Source organism: Natator depressus, chromosome 1 (assembly GCF_965152275.1).
Source record: "Natator depressus isolate rNatDep1 chromosome 1, rNatDep2.hap1, whole genome shotgun sequence".
Lineage (NCBI taxonomy): Eukaryota > Metazoa > Chordata > Testudines > Cheloniidae > Natator > Natator depressus.
The window spans coordinates 85,333,968-85,353,886 of record NC_134234.1 but is presented as its reverse complement, the minus strand read 5'-3'; the positions used below and the strand labels follow the sequence as shown (position 1 = coordinate 85,353,886).

At 42.2% G+C, this 19,919-nt stretch overlaps 1 long non-coding RNA gene across 1 annotated transcript in view; it reads right to left on the bottom strand.

The window, feature by feature from the left end:
- LOC141982355 (uncharacterized) overlaps window positions 1–9,607 on the bottom strand; it is a 79,848-nt gene extending 70,241 nt beyond the window's left edge. The window contains exon 1 of the long non-coding RNA XR_012638040.1: window positions 9,550–9,607. This is a non-coding gene — a long non-coding RNA (uncharacterized LOC141982355). The remainder of the gene's footprint in view (window positions 1–9,549) is intronic.
- Window positions 9,608–19,919: the final 10,312 nt, after the last annotated feature.

The following is a 19,919-nucleotide window of genomic DNA, read 5'->3' as shown; positions in this document are numbered from 1 at the left end:
AGAATGACCTTGATTGGGTCATTTCAGACTACATGGCTCTGGGAAGAAGGATAAAGGAGTTTGAAGCACAAGTCATGTTCTCGTCCATCCTCCATGTTGAAGGAAAAGGCCCTGGTAGGGACCATCGAATTGTGGACCTAAATGCATGGTTGTGCAGGTTGTGTGGGAGAAAGGCCTTTGGATTCTTCGCCCATGGGATGTTGTTCCAGGAAGAAGGATTGCTAGGCAGAGATGGAATTCATCTAACAAAGAGAAAGAAGAGTATCTTTGCAGGCAGGCTTGCTAACCTAGTGAGGAGGGCTTTAAACTAGGTTCGCCAGTGACCTAAGCCTGGAGGTAAGTGGGGAAATCAGATACTGGGAGGAAACACAAGGAGGAGGGTGCAACAGAGGAGGCCTCCTGATTTACCCTGAGAAAGTAGGGAAATCAGCTAGTTATCTTAGGTGCCTGTACACGAACACAAGAAGCCTGGGAAACAAGCAGGAAGAACTGGAAGTCCTGGCAGTAAAGGAACTATGATGTGATTGAAATAACAGAGACTTGGGGGGGGGGGTAACTCACATGAATGGAGCACTGTAATGGATGGGTATAAACTGTTGAGGAAAGACAGGCAGGGGAGAAAAGGTGGAGGAGTTGCACTGTATGTAAGGAAGCAGAATGATTATTCAGAGGTCCAGTATGAAACTGGAGAAAAGCCTGTTGAGAGCCTTTGGGTTAAGTTTACAGGTGAGAGCAACAAGGGTGATGTCATGGTGGGCATCTGCTATAGACTACCAGACCAGGAGGATGAGGTAGACAAGGATTTTTTCAGACAACTAACAGAAGTTTCCAGATCACAGGCCCTGGTTCTCAGTCACCCTGACTTCTGCTGGGAGAGCAATACAGCAATGCACAGATAATCCAGGAAGTTTTTGGACAGTGTTGGGGACAACTTCCTGGTGCAAGTGCTGGAGGAACCAACTAGGGGCCATGCTCCTCTTGACCTGCTGCTCACAGACAGGGTAGAATTGGTAGAGGAAGTAGAAGTGGGTGGCAACCTGGGCAGCAGTGACCATGAGATGCTTGAGTTAGGATCATGAAAAAAGGAAGAAAGGAGGGCAGCAGAATACGGACGTTGGACTTCAGAAAAGCTGACTTTGACTCCCTTGGGGAACTGATGGGCAGGATCCCCTAGGAGGCTAATATGCGGGGGAAAGGAGTCCAGGACAGCTGACTGTATTTTAAAGAAGTCTTATTGAGGGCGCAGGAACAAACTATCCTGATGTGCAGAAAGAATAGCAAATATGGCATGTGACCAGCTTGGCTTAACAGAGAAGTCTTTGGTGAGATTAAACACAAAAAGGAAGCTTACAAGAAGTGGAAACTTGGACAGATGACTAAGGAGGAGTATAAAATTATTCCTTGAGCATGCATGGGGTCTAAATATGAAGGCCAAAGCACAATTGGAGTTGCAGTTAGCAAGAGATGTGAAGGGTAAGAAGAAGGGTTTCTATAGGTATGTTAGCAACAAGTAGAAGGTCAGGGAAAGTGTAGGACCCTTACTGAATTGGGGAGGCAAACTAGTGACAGATGATGTGCAAAAAGCTGAAGTACTCAATGCTTTTTTGCCTCAGTCTACACAGACAAGGTCAGCTCTCAGACTGCTGCACTGGGCAGCACAGTATGGGGAGGAGGTGAGCAGCCATCAGTAGTGAAAGAACAGGTTAAGGACTATTTAGAAAATCTGGACATGCACAAGTCCATGGGGCCGGAATTATGCATCCAAGGATGTTGAGGGAGTTGGCTGATGTGACTGCAGAGCCATCGGCCATTATATTTGAAAAGTCTGGTGATCAGGGTGGGTCCCGGATGATTGGAAAAAGGAAAACATAGTGCCTATGTCTAAAAAAAGGGAAGAAGGAGAATCCGGGGAACTACAGACCGGTCAACCTTACCTCAGTCCTGGAAAAATCATGGAGGAGGTCCTCAAGGAATCCATTTTGAAGCACTTGGAGGAGAGGAAGGTGATCAGGAATAGTCAACATGGATTCACCAAGGGCAAGTCATTCCTGAACATCCTGATTGCCTTCTATGATGAGATAACTGGCTCTGTGGATATGGGGAAAGCAGTGGACATGATATACCTTTACTTTAGCAAAGCTTTTGAAATGGTCTCCCACAGTATTCTTCCCAGCAAGTTAAAAAAGTATGGATTGGACTATAAGGTGGATATGAAGCTGGCTAAATCATGGGGGTCAACGAGTAGTGATATACGGCTCGAAGTCTAGTTGTCAGCTGGTATCAAGCGGAATGCCCCAGGGGTCTGTCCTAGGGCCAGTTTTGTTTAACACCTTCATTAATTATCTGGATGATGGAATGGATTGCACCATCAACAAGTTTGCAAATGACACTATGCTGGGGCGGGGGGGGGGGGGAGAGGTAGATACAATGGAGGGTAGGGATAGGGTCCAGAGTGACCTAGACAAATTGGAGGATTGGGCTAAAAGAAATCTGATGAGGTTCAACAAGGACAAGTGCCGAGTCCTGAACTTAGGATGGAAGAATCCCATGTGCTGCCATTGGCTGGGTACCATCTGGCTAAGCAGCAGTTCTGTAGAAAAGGACCTGGGGATTACAGTGGATGAGAAGCTGGATATGAGTGAACAGTGTGCCCTTGTAGCCAAAAACCCTAATGGCATACTGGGCTGCATTAATAGGAGTGTCGCCAGAAGATCGAGGAAAGTGATTATTCCCCTCTATTTGACACTGGTGAGGCCACACCTGGAGTATTGCATCCAGTTTTGGGCCCCCCACTACAGAAAGGATGTGGATAAATTGGAGATAGTCCAGCCGAGGGCAACAAAAATGATTAGGGGACTGGGGCACATGACTTATGAGGAGAATGCTGAGGGAACTGGGCTTATTTAGAATGCAGAAGAGAAGAGCGAGGGGAGATTTGATAGCAGCCTTCAACTACCTGAAGGGGGGTTCCAAAGAGGATGGAGCTAGTCTGTTCTTAGTGGTGGCAGATGGCAGAACAAGGAGCAATGGTCTCAAGTTGCAGTGGGGGAGGTCAAGGTTGGATATTAGGAAACCCTATTTCAGTAGGAGGGTGGTGAATCATGGGAATGGGTTATCTAGGGAGGTGGTGGAATCTCCATCCTTAGAGGTTTTTAAGGCTCGGATTGACAAAGCCGTGGCTGGAATCATAGAATCATAGAATATCAGGGTTGGAAGGGACCCCAGAAGGTCATCTAGTCCAACCCCCTGCTCGAAGCAGGACCAATTCCCAGTTAAATCATCCCAGCCAGGGCTTTGTCAACCTGACCTTAAAAACCTCTAAGGAAGGAGATTCTACCACCTCCCTAGGTAACGCATTCCAGTGTTTCACCACCCTCTTAGTGAAAAAGTTTTTCCTAATATCCAATCTAAACCTCCCCCATTGCAACTTGAGACCATTACTCCTCATTCTGTCATCTGCTACCATTGAGAACAGTCTAGAGCCATCCTCTTTGGAACCCCCTTTCAGGTAGTTGAAAGCAGCTATCAAATCCCCCCTCATTCTTCTCTTCTGCAGACTAAACAATCCCAGCTCCCTCAGCCTCTCTTCATAAGTCATGTGCTCTAGACCCCTAATCATTTTTGTTGCCCTTCGCTGGACTCTCTCCAATTTATCCACATCCTTCTTGTAGTGTGGGGCCCAAAACTGGACACAGTACTCCAGATGAGGCCTCACCAGTGTCGAATAGAGGGGAACGATCACGTTCCTCGATCTGCTCGCTATGCCCCTACTTATACATCCCAAAATGCCATTGGCCTTCTTGCCAATTGGCCTTCTGTTGACTCATATCCAGCTTCTCGTCCACTGTCACCCCTAGGTCCTTTTCTGCAGAACTGCTGCCTAGCCATTCGGTCCCTAGTCTGTAGCGGTGCATTGGATTCTTCCATCCTAAGTGCAGGATCCTGCACTTATCCTTATTGAACCTCATCAGATTTCTTTTGGCCCAATCCTCCAATTTGTCTAGGTCCTTCTGTATCCTATCCCTCCCCTCCAGCGTATCTACCACTCCTCCCAGTTTAGTATCATCCGCAAATTTGCTGAGAGTGCAATCCACACCATCCTCCAGATCATTTATGAAGATATTGAACAAAACCGGCCCCAGGACCGACCCCTGGGGCACACCACTTGACACCGGCTGCCAACTAGACATGGAGCCATTGATCACTACCCGTTGAGCCCGACAATCTAGCCAGCTTTCTACCCACCTTATAGTGCATTCATCCAGCCCATACTTCCTTAACTTGCTGACAAGAATACTGTGGGAGACCGTGTCAAAAGCTTTGCTAAAGTCAAGAAACAATACATCCACTGCTTTCCCTTCATCCACAGAACCAGTAATCTCATCATAAAAGGCGATTAGATTAGTCAGGCATGACCTTCCCTTGGTGAACCCATGCTGACTGTTCCTGATCACTTTCCTCTCATGTAAGTGCTTCAGGATTGATTCTTTGAGGACCTGCTCCATGATTTTTCCAGGGACTGAGGTGAGGCTGACTGGCCTGTAGTTCCCAGGATCCTCCTTCTTCCCTTTTTTAAAGATTGGCACTACATTAGCCTTTTTCCAGTCATCCGGGACTTCCCCCGTTCGCCACGAGTTTTCAAAGATAATGGCCAAGGGCTCTGCAATCACAGCCGCCAATTCCTTCAGCACTCTCGGATGCAACTCGTCCGGCCCCATGGACTTGTGCACGTCCAGCTTTTCTAAATAGTCCCTAACCACCTCTATCTCCACAGAGGGCTGGCCATCTCTTCCCCATTCTGTGATGCCCAGCGCAGCAGTCTGGGAGCTGACCTTGTTAGTGAAAACAGAGGCAAAAAAAGCATTGAGTACATTAGCTTTTTCCACATCCTCTGTCACTAGGTTGCCTCCCTCATTCAGTAAGGGGCCCACACTTTCCTTGGCTTTCTTCTTGTTGCCAACATACCTGAAGAAACCCTTCTTGTTACTCTTGACATCTCTTGCTAGCTGCAGCTCCAGGTGCGATTTGGCCCTCCTGATTTCATTCCTACATGCCCGAGCAATATTTTTATACTCTTCCCTGGTCATATGTCCAACCTTCCACTTCTTGTAAGCTTCTTTTTTATGTTTAAGATCCGCTAGGATTTCACCATTAAGCCAAGCTGGTCGCCTGCCATATTTACTATTCTTTCGACTCATCGGGATGGTTTGTCCCTGTAACCTCAACAGGGATTCCTTGAAATACAGCCAGCTCTCCTGGACTCCCTTCCCCTTCATGTTAGTCCCCCAGGGGATCCTGGCCATCTGTTCCCTGAGGGAGTCGAAGTCTGCTTTCCTGAAGTCCAGGGTCCGTATCCTGCTGCTTACCTTTCTTCCCTGCGTCAGGATCCTGAACTCAACCATATGATTTAGTTGGGGTTGTTCCTACTTTCAGAAGGGGGTTGGACTAGATGACCTCCTGAGGTCTCTTTCGACCCTAATCTTCTATGATTCTATGAAAGCATGACCTCAGTGAAATCAATGGTAAAACTCCCATTTATCTGAACATGGCCAGGGTTTCATCCACAGAAACTGGTCACAAGTTGTGACACTTGAACAACCCAACCACAGTACCTCAGTGAAGTACTATTCAAAGTCCTACTTAACCCACTGTGGCTTCAAGATGCTGCAAAGAAGAAGAAAAACTCCCTGCTTCTCTGCCAATTGGTCCATCTGAGAAAAAAAATCTTCCTGACCCCAAAAGGGCAATAATCTAGACCCACAGCTTCCTTCAGATTGTGTTCCCGTTCCAAGTTCTGAGTGGGTAGGGTGGGGCTGATGAATGGAGTTGAAAGACATTACACATAGAACCCATGGCAGGTTAAATCCTGGGATCTGGGGAATACTGGCCAATCAGCACCCCTCACCCTGAGCTCTCCAATGGGTGCCAGAGACTCCCAGGGGGGAAGAAGGCACCTGGTGTCCCTCAGCAAGTGCCCCCCTCCCTGACTGCTGGGACTATCCTGCTTCATCACTGGCCCCATCAAGTTCCTCCACCTATTGAGGCAGGTTCATGGCATTTGTACCAGAACTAAGCAGGCATAACACCCATGGCACTAGCCCATTCTTGGTCTGGCATTTTGAAAGGCTCTTCCTGCTCCACACCCACATGGCTTATGCAGGGAAATAAAGGGATTGTTACATCCCCTTGCTCCCGTGTTCATGTGTAGTGTGATCTCTGCATGTGTCGGAGCATGCCAAAAGTGTCACCACAAATATATCATTCTCTTTAAAACTTTTTTTCCCTTTCCTCTGTAGTGTCTGGTACTGGCCTCTGTTACAGACAAGATACTAGACTACAGGGTCCTGGACTGTCTTTTTGTTCTGTGTTTTACAGCACCTAGCACAATGAGGTTTCGATCCATTACTGGGACTCCAAGGCACTAAAGTAATATAAATAAATAATAATAATTGTATGTCAAAGTCCATGTTTTTCTGGGCATCTTTTCATTGAATGTTATTGATAGGTCCTCCCCCCCCCACACCATTTTCAGTGTTCCTCCAATGAACATTTTTACTTGACATTTCAACTCTTCTTTGGTTCATTACATTTTTCAGTCTGCTGTTTCAGATATAAAGATTGGTTTCTTCTTCCACTAAATGGGAAGCTCCACAGTTATCAAAATTTGGGCTATTAAGTACAGGTTGTGTGTACATGTACCTGTATGTATCATAGACATATGCAGATCAGTGCAAGTAACTGAAAGCTTGCGTTTTTAAACCAATTGTCAGGATGTTGGTTACTGATTGCATTGCAAGAGAAGAAAATGGATAGTAGGAAGTTTCTTTTCAGATAGGATAGGCGGTTGAACAGAGAGAATGAGTTGTGATTCAGGGTGATTCACATCCCGCCCCTTTGTGTATTATTTAATAATACATGGCCTTTATTTTCCTTTTTTTTTTTTTGAAGGATCTGAAATCCTTTTTCAGACCTGTGATCCAAGCAGAGGAGAAGGAGGCAGAAACTCTTGAGCAGTAACTTTGGCTCTGACAACAAATCAGTGTGTGGCTTTGATCTAGCTAAGAGTTTATATATGGCTCCTAATCACCATATTATCAAAGCCCCTGCTGAGAATATGGTGATAAGAATCAATAGCAATAACAAAGTCTTTGGTGGACTTCTCTGACATTTCGTGGGTGGAGAGGTAAAAAACTCTGATGTGGACATATTATTTGGTTTTTGTTTGTTGATTTGTTTGTGTCATGTTTTATCTTTATTTATTTTTGGTGTGAGTAGAAGGTATTTGCGTAGACAGGGGTATCAAATATGCAAGTGTCATATTTGCTTTTGGAAAAAGCTTTTCTCAAAGAGAAAATTTGGAGCTGAGGAGATCCGGCTATGGAATAAAGCTTCCAGAGTACCTTAGGCAAGTCTGAGTATCTTCATAAAATGCTGCAAAAGTTTCCTCTTTTGGGGTGAGCAGAAGCTTTTCCATCATAGATTCAAGTTACTACCTCGCTCTTCTTCAGTTTCCCACTATATATTGGGTAATATTTTCTTTGAAGGAGTGTTGTGAGGATTAATGCTTGTAGAAGCACTTTAAAGATGAAAATGTTGAGCAAGTTCTGAGATGTTAAGTATTATTAGGGTTTATTATTATTTACTGCAACATTTTTCCATGTCTATAGTCTATTGTTTATTTTACTTTAAAACCATTTCGGTCCATGTAGCAGTCCTCACATCCGGGCCAGTCTGAATGAGTATTCCAAGTAAGTTTTTGTGAGGCAAGGTACTTTAAAGATATATCAGTTACCTGGCCTCTGTACTTCAGTGTAAAACAGTCTAATTAAATTTATATAAATTATTGAACGACAATATTAATAAAATATTTTAGCATTAATATGGTATCAGTTGAGAATTACAATATGTTACACTCTGCCAGCTGTTCACTCAGTGTTATATTTCCTGTTGCTGCGCACCTCTGCACAACCATGCTTTAGTGGCCACCAGTTTTTATTCATAGATCTACTAATCTAGTCTCTCTAAAGACAGATAAATATTGCAATTAAAATTAATCCCAAAGTGTAAATTGTCATTATGTGGCACTGGATCACTTTGTGGTGAGGGCTTGTGGGGCGCCACATACCATGGATTGTATTCTAAGTTTTATTTTATCTCCCTGTGTGATATGGAGGCTAGCATATATAATGAACAGCCAGGAGACCTGGGTTCAGATCACAGCACTGCATTAGAATCATGCCCAAATTCCTTAAACCTTTTCTTCTCTCCTAACTCTAGATTACTTAACACCACCACCAATATGGCTGCCTATTCCTTCCGTTGCTCCCATGTATGCTCCTCCCCTTTTCTCTGGCCATTGGTTTGCAAGGTGTCATCTAGCTATCACCATGGTAACACAGCAGAGCTCCTGGTTGCTATTTCTTTTGAACGTTACTGAATGGAAAGGAATGATTTACAGAGCAGTGTCTTTTGCCTTTAGTCAGTAACAGTTTAGCACCAGACATTGGATGCCCCTGCACTTGCTGTGGTTTTCTGTAGACATATTAGGCGAATCCATGAAGGTCAGTTCACAGGCAGCAACCTCGAAGCTAAAATTTCAGATTGCACTGATAATCCATGCAGGTTAAATACTGTATTAACGCAACTGGGAGAAAAATCTGAAACAAATATTTAGTGGGAAAGGAATACATGAAAAGTGGTAATGCTGAAAATGACCTAGGAGTTACGATGAACAGCAAATCCAGCAGGAACCTGTGTGGGATACGGACACAAAAGTAGGCAATGTAGTTTTTTGAGTTCCTTATGCAGTAATGGTGCACTATGATTCATGCAGATCAGAATTTCCCCAATATGCAGGGCACGGCGTATTTCATAGCATGAGTGACCTATGCTTTGTTGCAAGATCACCCATATTTCAACAGTACTGATTTTGGTAGCATACTATTTTTTTGAATTATGCTGCAAAAATAAGAAGTTTCTAATAGCATAACAGACTCACTGCTGAGTTGATTGTGTTATTTAATTTAATACTTAATTCAATAAACCCTCTGTTTAAAATGTTTTTCCATTTATTTTGCTCTACTTCATATTTCAATTTGCATTACAATTTAATTTAATATAGTCAATACATTAAGGCAGTGAAGCAGTTGCTAGGATTAGGAGGCACAGAGAGTTTCACATTGAGGGTGGGATCAGGATTGTATGACTGATTGGGGCGGCAGTGAGGGGAGGGGCGGGGGAATATAGGTGATCTTATTACTGGTCCTGCAGCCTGATCCATGGATTATGTATTAATTATATTGATTACTTAAGAATTTCCAGATAGCATTCTGAGATTTCACAGGTTTTTGTCCCAAGATCATGCCCAGTATTATTAGAATTACTGTTTAGTTGGGAACCCTGATGTTCATGGTTGCAGCACTCACACTTTAGGAACCCTTCTGTATTTGTAAATAGTTTATTAATACATTTAGCAAAGTCACAGACACTCTAACCCAGCAAATACATAGAGATAATATAAAATGTACATCTGAACAGCCACGTACTCACACCATGCCTTGCAGCACAACATTAAATGTTAGCCATTATCTTCCTTATCACCATCATCTTCCTCATCATCACCAGTGGCCATCATCTGGCAACTCCCAAGGACTACATCTCTCTTTCTTCCTGCACACAAGAAGGGATACAACTTGATAATACACCACCACTGTGATGACACCACTATGACTAAAATATATTCATCAGGGTTTCACCTGTCTTCCTTATTTGTATTTCCTCACCCTACTAATGTTGGGAAGCCCTTCTCTACTAATCTTGCGGAGCCCTATAGGTTACAATATTAACAATCCCAATTTATTGCCATTAAGGCTAAGATTCTGTCATGGAGGTCACAGAAGTCACAGATTCCATAACCAGAGACCTCCATGACATTTTCCCTTTCCGTCCCAGTGTAGCAGGGATGGAACTGTCAGCCAGCAGGGACCCTGGAGCTCTGAACCACTGCAGGGGAACCTAGAACTCAGAGCCGCCACAGGCGGCGGGGGGTGGAGGGGACTCAGCAGCTCCAGTCACCGCCAGCAGCGGGGGCCCCTATAGCTCTCAGTCACCATGGGCAGCAGGGGGTTCCCACAGCTCCCAGTTGGTGTGGGCAGCAGGGGAACCTGGAGTTTGGAGCCACCATGGATGGCGAGGGGACCCCGGAGTTCTGAGCCACTGTGGGCAGCAGAGGAACCCTGGAGCTTTCAGTCACTACGGGCAGTGGAGGCCTCCACACTCCCAGGTGTCGTGGGTGGCAGGAGGCCCCCACAGCTCTCAGTCACTGGCCCTGGAGCTCCAAGCTGCCGCAGGCGGTGCTGTACCCCTCTTCCCATCCTGCAGCATGTCTTGGGCTCTCATCCCCTCCTCAGCCTCATTTTGGCACAGTTCTTTTTAGTAACATTCAGGGACAGGTCACGGGCTTCAATGCATTTTTTTTTGTATTACTCATGACCGGTCCCTGACTTTTACTAAAAATAACATGACAAAATCTTAATTTTAATGATCATATACATCAATTTGTTGCCATGGTGCTCTTGTGGTCAGATATCTGCATATATTCCTATCCTAAAATATCCAAAAGCTGGTGTTAGCTCATGGCCCTGTGGTCATCTGGTGTCATCATGTACAAATGTCTCTTTTACACACACTACTCTCAGTTCCCCAAAACTTAGGGGTGAACTTTGGGCCATTTAAGTGTGCCTAAATTCATAGGCCTCATGTCTTATGATAGCTGCTGTAGCCAATGTATTACAGGATACAGTAAACCTGAAGCTAACTCTATGGGCTACAGTCCTGTCTTAGACATTTGCTAACATAGTGCTTCTCCTCTTTCCTCCCACCAGCAAGAGTTGGGCTTTTTGTGTCTCTGTCCTCCTTGTTGGGGCAAGGGTCACAGGGTCATCTGGGGGCTCCTAGATTATGACCAGATTAGATTATGCCCCCCAAGATCACCATCCCACAAGGAAGATGGCAACATGAAGGGCACTGACTCCCTCTCGTAGGACACATGTCCACAGATAGCTTTTCATAGGTTCAAAATCTATCCAAAGGAAGGTTAAAAATATGAAAGGGCTAGCGCAGGAGTGGGCTGCTCTTCACTGAGAGGGCTGAAGATCAAAAGGATGACTATTGAGACCCTCCTTGCCCCATGGGAGATTGCCTAGGAGCCTGAGTCTGTTTCACCTGTTCCAAGAACCTGTTTTACTCATTCCATTACCTCGGTAATATGATCCACTTTTAAATGGGTCTCAAGGCAACTGTAGACAAGGGTACTTCTTGGTAGTACTGTTCCTTTGGAGCAGTGTTGCTGGTAAGTAAGGAAAACGAGGGCAAAGAGCCAGAATAGAGGCACAGGGCCACCTGGGAATCATCCAAGTCTGAGGTAGGCCCCATGGCTCATTCAAAGGGTGTTAAATCTGCCAGAAAATCCGAGGGAACAATCAGGGGAGGAACAATGTGTGGGGATCTTCATACAGATTTCCTTCTCCTGCAGGTTTTACCATGAGCAGGGGACATCCTGGCCATAGGTTTGGGGATATGAGAGTATCTTTCCAATTCCATAGGTCTATTCATCCAATGCTGCCTGCTCTGTTTGAGATGGGAATATTACATCTTTTCTTACCTCCAAGGTTCTAAGGATATATACTTTATGTGATTAGGGAAAAAACTGAAATTGTTTCAATGCTTTTTCCTGATGAAGAAGAAAATCCTGTTTGAAAACATTGATTTATATGTGGACTAGAAAAAGAAGGCAAACAGCTTTGGGGACATTCGCCAGATAAAACAGCCCAATTGCAAAATATAGAGCACGGAAAAAGCACCTTCAGTATGATTCCAATTTTCTAGCAGGAATACATACAGTAGTGTAAGGAGCATGGAGAACATGCATTCCCAAGGGAAATGACTCAATCAGGAGCTTTTGAAATTCAAGCAGAGGAAAATAAATAGCTCTCCAAAATGCCAGCTACAAAGAGCAACATGGTAATTGAAAGCCAAACCACAAAAAGCCCCAAATAGAGTGATAATAGTAATGGCGCATGCCCAATACATAGGCCTCAGTCCTGAAGATATAACCCACTAGCAAGTGTTTGTGTATTACAAGTCTCCCTCTGTGCCAACCAGCAGAGAGTACGAGTTGTTATAACCCCCCACTACAGAGACTTGACTATAACAGCTGGTGCTTTTATCTCTGGAGGGCCCTGGCCCTGGCTGAAGCTAGATAAATTCAGACTGGAAATGAGGCATAATTAGACATTGGAACAATTACTGAGGATTGTGGTGGGTTCCTTAAAATTGGCATTTTTTTAAATCATTTTTTTAAAATAAATATGCTTCCATTCAAAAGGAATTATTTTAGGTACATTCTATGGACTATGTTATACAGAAGGTCAGACAAGATGATCACAATGGTCCCTTCTGGTCTTGGAATCTATAATCTATGGTCCAAGCTCTGCTGTGTCGGCCAAGAGGGCAGTAGTCATACTAGCACACAAGTGCATAATGTTTCTCACATGTTTAGTCCCACTAAAGTCAATATATTTGTTTATACATAAATAAAGTTACACATCTGAGTAACTATTTACAGGTTCAACACCATTGCAGGTAAGACTTACACCTATATGCACTAAAATTTCTGGTCTTTTTAAACAATTAATTTAAAAATATCCATAGAAACTTCCTTGTACATTATGCTGTATGTACCAGTTCATATTAGAGTTGGTTGGACAACAGGATTTTTCCTCTCCCTTCTAGCCCCTCTACTTTTTGGCAAAAAACAAAGAAAATATTCAGTCAAAACCATTTTTGGGTTTTTTTTGACAAAAACAAAGACTTTTCACAGAAATCAGACACTTTTTGCAGAGTTTTGTTTCCTCGAAAATCAGTTTTGATGGAAAATTTTCAGTCTTCTCGAGCTCATATGATTCACCCTTTACCTCATTAATTTCACTGATAAGGTCTAGCTGGGATTTGTTTGCTTTTAGATACATATTATGAGGTGACATGAGTGGATTTTTTGCCTCTGGATTTGACAAAAGAAGTAAGCGTAGGAGATCTGCTGCAACAGTACTGACCACCTTGTTCTGTGTGTGTGTGTTTTGATTTTTATTTAGTTAAATTGGGGTTAATTTACAGTAATCTTTAAACAGCCTACCTGGTGCCACAACGAAAGCAGCCTTGCCATGAAAATGTTTTAAAAATTGCACATAATGGAAATTGTTTTAATAGTACTTCTTTTGACATATTTGGCTCCCATTTTGATGTTTCATGTATTTCAATATTGTTTGACAAATGTAAAGATAAGCACTGTAACGAAAAGGTTATTCTGCATCTACAGACCATAATTTAAAAATCAAACATCTAATCTTTTGAGTCTGAAAGTAAAACAGTTTTCTCTTAGAATAATGTTTTCTCTTTTTGTTCATTTTTACAATTTGAATGAACACCATTTAACTTCAGAGGTGCTTGTGAACAACATCAAATAAGGACAAAAAGTTGGATCCTGGATTTCTTGTGCACCAAGACTCCCACTGAAGTCTAAAATAGTAGATAATAACAGGGCAAGATTTTTTTTTCTTCAGTACAGTACCATGTTTTTAAAATCATGACTAACATATGCCGAAAAGAGAAATTATTCCCCTCCCGGAACAAAAGAAGGATGTTTTGAGGAAACAGGACAATCTAGGGCAATGGTCCCCAAACTGTGGAGTGCCCCCTTTAGGGGGCATGGAGGAATGCCCAAGGGGTGCAGCAGGCCCCAGGCCAAGCCCCCTGGTGGGAAGAGGGGGAGAGGGAGCGCTACCCAGCTCTGCTCTGGCCCCAGATCTGCTCTGGCCCCACTCCTGGTCCCAGCCCCTTCTACAGCCCCAGCTCTGCTCCAGGCCCCTGGTTCTAGCCACAGATCTGCTCCTGGCTGCAGCTTGACCTTCTGCCCCTGCCCCACAGCCACATCTCCACTCCTGGCCTGGGGTGGTGCAAACACATTCCATTACTGGTAAGGGTGTTATGCTTATAAGAAGCACACAGGATCTTTTTCAGGGGAAAAGGCAATACGCCATATTTATTGAAGATACAACAATTAGCATATGCATTCAATCACACCACACACTGTCCCGCCAGTCAATGCTATAGTTACCAGTCCAGAGTCCAGATCAATCTAGTGGCCAGCTAGGTTGATCATGGGTAGGGAGGAGCTGGGTTCTGTCAGTCACGACACAATGCTCTGGGGAAGTTTTAGCAGGACAAACCCAAAGTTTCATGGCAAGACACCCTGTTTATAGAGTGATTTTCCTTCATTGGTACCAATGAGTTTTGCACCATCATGCTATAATCAATTGTTGTTTGACGAGTGCTTACTTTCTTAAATCGTCCTTCTCATTCTTTATCACAGCTATCTTGTCCCCATCGATAGGTGCCTGTCTCAGCTATAGAGTTGTCAATCTACCCTCCTCTGACATTTAAATAAGGGCGTGTTGCAGCCTCCTAACACCCTCGGTCTGTTTCTAGTTCCTCCCTCATACATCTTGCTCAGTGATGGCCTTCACATTTCTCTCTTTACACATACATTCCTCATTCACACAGAAAACAGAATTAATTTATATAGAACATTTTGAACAGGAACATCAAATTGAAATGCACAAGAAAACAATCATGGCATTCTTTTACTTATTTTAAAATGCTAAACCTACAACAAAATAGTGACCTTAAAACGTCTGTACTCCCTTGAAATCAGCCCAGACACAGATTCTGGCTGATGCATCTTTACCAAATGGCCCATTAGGCCATTCCTTTCTTCTATTCAAAAAGGGTGGCTGGAAGGATATGATCAAATCATACACCAGTACATTTAATACATGCTACATTATTATCTCATTATTCTTTATCCTTCATTCTAAATCATAGAAAATACAAACATAAAATCCTACTACTACGGGGGACAGGGTTGGGGGAGCTGACAGGAAAAGTTTGGACACCACTGGTCTAGTGATTAGAGCAGAGCCTATGATCCAGAACTCTGTTAATGATCTACTAAATGATCTATTATGTGATCTTATTGGACAGTCACTCATTCCACCTCTTTATACGCCTGATCCATAGCCCACTGATTTTAAAGAGAGTCCTTTAATGGACTTCAATGAGCCTTAGATTCCTCTCTCTCTCTCTCATTTGATCATCTGTAAAATGGGTATGAATATAATACTATACTCAAAATTTGGGTCTTAATTCAATAATGTGTTTAGAATGCTTTGAGATCCTTTAATGAAACAAGATTTGAACTAAAATATTTTTATTATTAACAGAAGATTACAGGTGATTTGATTTATGTATGTATATTCAAGTTTCAATGAAAAATGTTCCTGGGATCTTTTGTATCATATGATCCTATAAACAGCTGCAAAGTTTAGCCCCCTGTTGCTCTATCATGCAGTGAACTTTCAGTTTTCATAATTATTTTTTCTAGATCTTATGGTTGTAACAGTAACCTTCCAAACATGAACTGAATATAAAATAATGTAGTCATGATGCTTACTGAAATGTTTAGGTAGCCTGAAACAATTAATCAGATACAGGTTTTAACACAGCATTGAGATAAATGGCAGTTGACTCTGAAATAAGGGTGTGAAATTATCAAAAAAAATTAACTGTGATTAATCTCAAAATTATAAAAAAAAATTTGTGACTAATCACAGTTTTAATCACACTGTTAAACAATAATAGAATATTTTTATTTAAATATTTTGGATGTTTTCTATGTTTTCTACAATTTCAAATATTTCAAACTTGTGTAGCCAGCATTGCAAAGTATTTACGTGCCAGATGTGCTAAACATTTGTATGCCCCTTCATGCTTCGTCCACTATTCCAGAAGATGTTTCCATGCTGACGACACTTGGGGAAGAATTATATGTCTCCTGCTCCATGGTTTTGCCTTCACTCTGCCATAAATTTTGTGTTATGGCAATCTTGGATGACAACCCACCATATGTTGGTCGATTTAAGAACACTTTCATTGCAGATTTTTAAAGATAGCTACAGCTCTCAACCCAAGGTTTAAGAATCTGAAGTGCCTTCCAAAATCTGAGAGGGACAAGGTGTGGAACATGTTGTCAAAAGTTTTAAAAGAGCAACACTCTGATACAGAAACTACAGAACCCAAACCACCAAAAAAAGAAAATCAACCTTCTGTTGGTGGCATCTGATTGAGATGATGAAAATGAATGTGCATCGGTCTGCATTGTTTTAGATTGTTATTGAGCAGAACCTGTTATCAGCATGGAAGCATGTCCTCTGGAATGACAGTTGAAGCATGAAGGAGCACACAAATGTTTAGCATATCTGGCATGTAAATACCTTGCAATGCTGGCTACAACAGCACCACATGAACACCTGTTCTTACTTTCAGGTGACATTGTAAGTAAGACGCAGATGGCATTATCGCCCTTAAATGTAAACAAATGTGTTTGTCTTAGAGATTGGCTGAACAAGAAGTAGGACTGAGTAGACTTGCCAGCTCTAAAATTTTACATTATTTTGTTTTTGACTGCACATATGTAACAAAAAATATCTAAATTTGTAAGTTGCACTTTCATGATAAAGAGATTGCATTATAGTACTTGTATGAAGCGAATTTAAAAATACTATTTCTTTTATCTTTTTAAACCGCAAAAATTTGTAATAAAATAATATAAAGTGAGCACTGCACACTTTGTATTCTGTGTTGTAATTGAAATCAATTTATTTGAAAATGTAGAAAAACATCAAAAATATTTATAGTAAATTTAAATTGGTATTCTATTCTAGTTAACTGTGTGACTAAAACTGATTAATCATGATTATTTTTAATCGAGTTAATTTGTTTTGAGTTAATAAGTTGAGTTAAATACATGGATTAACAGCCCTACTCTGAAATTTATGAAATCAATAGAAACGTTACCGTTAGATAATTTCATGGCTGATCATTTAAATCAGAAGTATGTGATCCATCCTGACTGGATGCAATGGTGATAGTAGGGCTGCTAGTTGCTGTAAGGGAGTTCTGAGGTAGGAAACTAAGATTTCAAGCCCCTCCCTTCCTAATAAATTAAGGTTGCTTCTGACCCAGCTCAAAAACAGTAAGTGGGTATGTATCCTCTCCCCAAAATGTCAACTATCTCCTGGGTGCCAAAAACTAGCCCTCCTTCAACATCTTCCCAGGTGGCAATTGTTGCCTACCCAGCTGCCAAAATCTCTGGCTTCCTCACAACAAATTCCAGTTATGCATTTTCAGTATACATTCTGAAGTGTTTCAAGAGCTGAAAATCTGGGGGGCAACAGATAAAGATATTTTAATATCAAAGCAAACATAAAGGTCTTGATTGAAGGTCTATGTACATTTTCCCCATATGTTCTGATCCAACGCATCTTTGATGTGAGCTGGGAGCACTCTGAGCAATTTCAGTCTCTCTTCTGCTGCAGCTGTTCATCAGCACCCCCTCTGGCTCCTCACTGCATCACAGTGGAGGGATTATCCCATTAGGGTGTTGGGATTTGGGAATCTCACAGAGAGCAGGGCAGGAACGCAACTGGCTGTGCCTGAGCTTAGAGTAGTGCCTAGCAAAAGTTGGGTCTCCTCCCCACACAGTGTAATCAGCAAAGCCTCCAAGACAGGGGTGGAAGGGAGAAGCTGACAAATGACCACCAACCAGCAAAGCCTCCTTAACTTCTCCCAGCCCTAGTGGAGGTGGGCACAACGTGGGTTGCTCTAACTATCAGATCTGGCTATGGCCCTCAAGGGACAGTACACTATCCCAGAGACAGCTGAGCACAGTGTGCTCCAGCTACTTCCCCGCTCCATGTGGCAGGGACTGTGGTGAGGTAGGTGCAAGCATTTGGCTATGCTGAATCTACATCCACTGAACAGTCTTCAACAGGGAGCTTGTAGGTAGCTTTCAAGTCCACTCCCTGAGTAGGACAAAGGAGGCAGAACAGAGCTGTTCTGTCTCGTTTGTCCAAAAGTATTTATTGTAGCACTTTCACCTTTCTTATATAGCATGTTCAGCCCTTGGGCTGACAAAGATGGACATTACCAATATTAGTAGTTTTACTGCTTATGAAGTGTTGCAACTGATACCATCAGGTATATGGGAAAATAAGTAAGTAAGACCTTATAGGGACTCTCCACAGATACGTACAGGTAGTTTTGTTGTACCATATCCTATCCCATTTGTCTCTCCATTAATCATATACGAACTGATCAAAACAGTGTCTGTGTTCTAGAGAGCTTTCAAGTGTTCCATCTATGGATAAATAAGAAGAACAGATGAATAAAAACCAACTACCTCTCCCGGGGTCACTCCCCCATTTGTGAGTTACACTTGCCAAGTGTGCTATGATGCTGATCCCCCACCCACCAAGTATAAATACAGAGGTTGAAAAAGATGCTACCTGTAATTGACCTTTCCATTGGATTCAGTAAGCCACTCTTGGCTTCAGAATAAGAAATTTAATGTCTGTACACCTCAGATTACAGTTCTACTTCTCACCAGTATGTCCTTATAGCCATGTTATAGTATTCCAACTTCAATAGTGTGGAGATGTTAGTGTCATCATAATAGCATATGAAAATCACATTTCCAGTCTGGGTCATCTCAACTGTCACAGAAATGCAGGCATATATTTTTAAATTACTTTCAGTGAGCAAATACAATGCCCTTCTGTCCCCCATATAGCTTTATTTCAGGGCAGAAATTCTCTGTCTCAGTTACTGCAAACAGACATTTGTGAAATGATGCATGACCCTAAAAGGTAACATGTTGATAAATCAAATCATTTATTTAAATAAACTTCAAATTAATATAGGAAGAGCACAAAAAACAATTGTATGTGACTTGCTAGTTCATTAGAAATAGCTTGAAAATATCACTGCGGAGAAGCAGGGGAAAAAAAAGCACTCAAACATCTCAGTTGGTACAACATCACGAGACACTAATGAACAGATTTATATTATCTATGCCAGTAATTTCCAATGGAACTTATTCCCAAACCCAAGTGGCCTGTATATTTTCAGTAAGACCAAAATGTTGGAGAGGCTGTTCATCACAAAATGAGGGGTGCTAAAGCCCAAAGAAGAACAATGTACAAAAAGACCTTATTCCAACACCAGTTTTTGAAACAGAACTTCCCATTAATGTAATAATAATTTCTGCATAAAATGGATGTTGTGATAATGTCCCAGATTGGCATCAGTGTGAATAAGTAAGTATACTGCATATGCTCTGATCCAAATGTTCTTTTCACTAATTATTTTAAGTCTAATGAATAAATGAGAAGGATTCCAGGATCAGGTTGGAGTATAACAATAGACAGCTAAATGGTTGTGGAAGGCCCTTCAGTATGGGCCTAATTTAAATTATATAAGCAATCACATGATGAGACTCTTCAGGTGCTTAAAAACTCAGGAAGACAAGGTGGGTGAGGTAATATTTTTTATTGGACCAAATTCTGTCGGTGAGAGATACAAGTTTTTGAGCTTTCATAGAGCTCTTCTTCAGGTCCAGAAAAGGTACTCAGAGCATCACAGCTAAATACAAGATCAAATAGATAGTTTAGCGTAAGTAGTTAGCACATATTCCAAGGGACCATTCAAGGTAAAGTGGCCCATTAATACCCTTGCAATCATAAAACAAAAAAGGAGGGTTAGTGGGAAAAATGCACCACAAAACCAATTGTATACCCAAGTTATATCAGTGGTAATTCATCTTCTGGACAGACAACTTAAAATCCCTTATAGATTTCCACCCCAACTTCCATAACCACTACCCGTCCATTAAAACTTCTCTGAAACATTCTCACACTAGCATCAACTTCCTGGACACCAGGATCAGCTTCAATAATGGAACACTA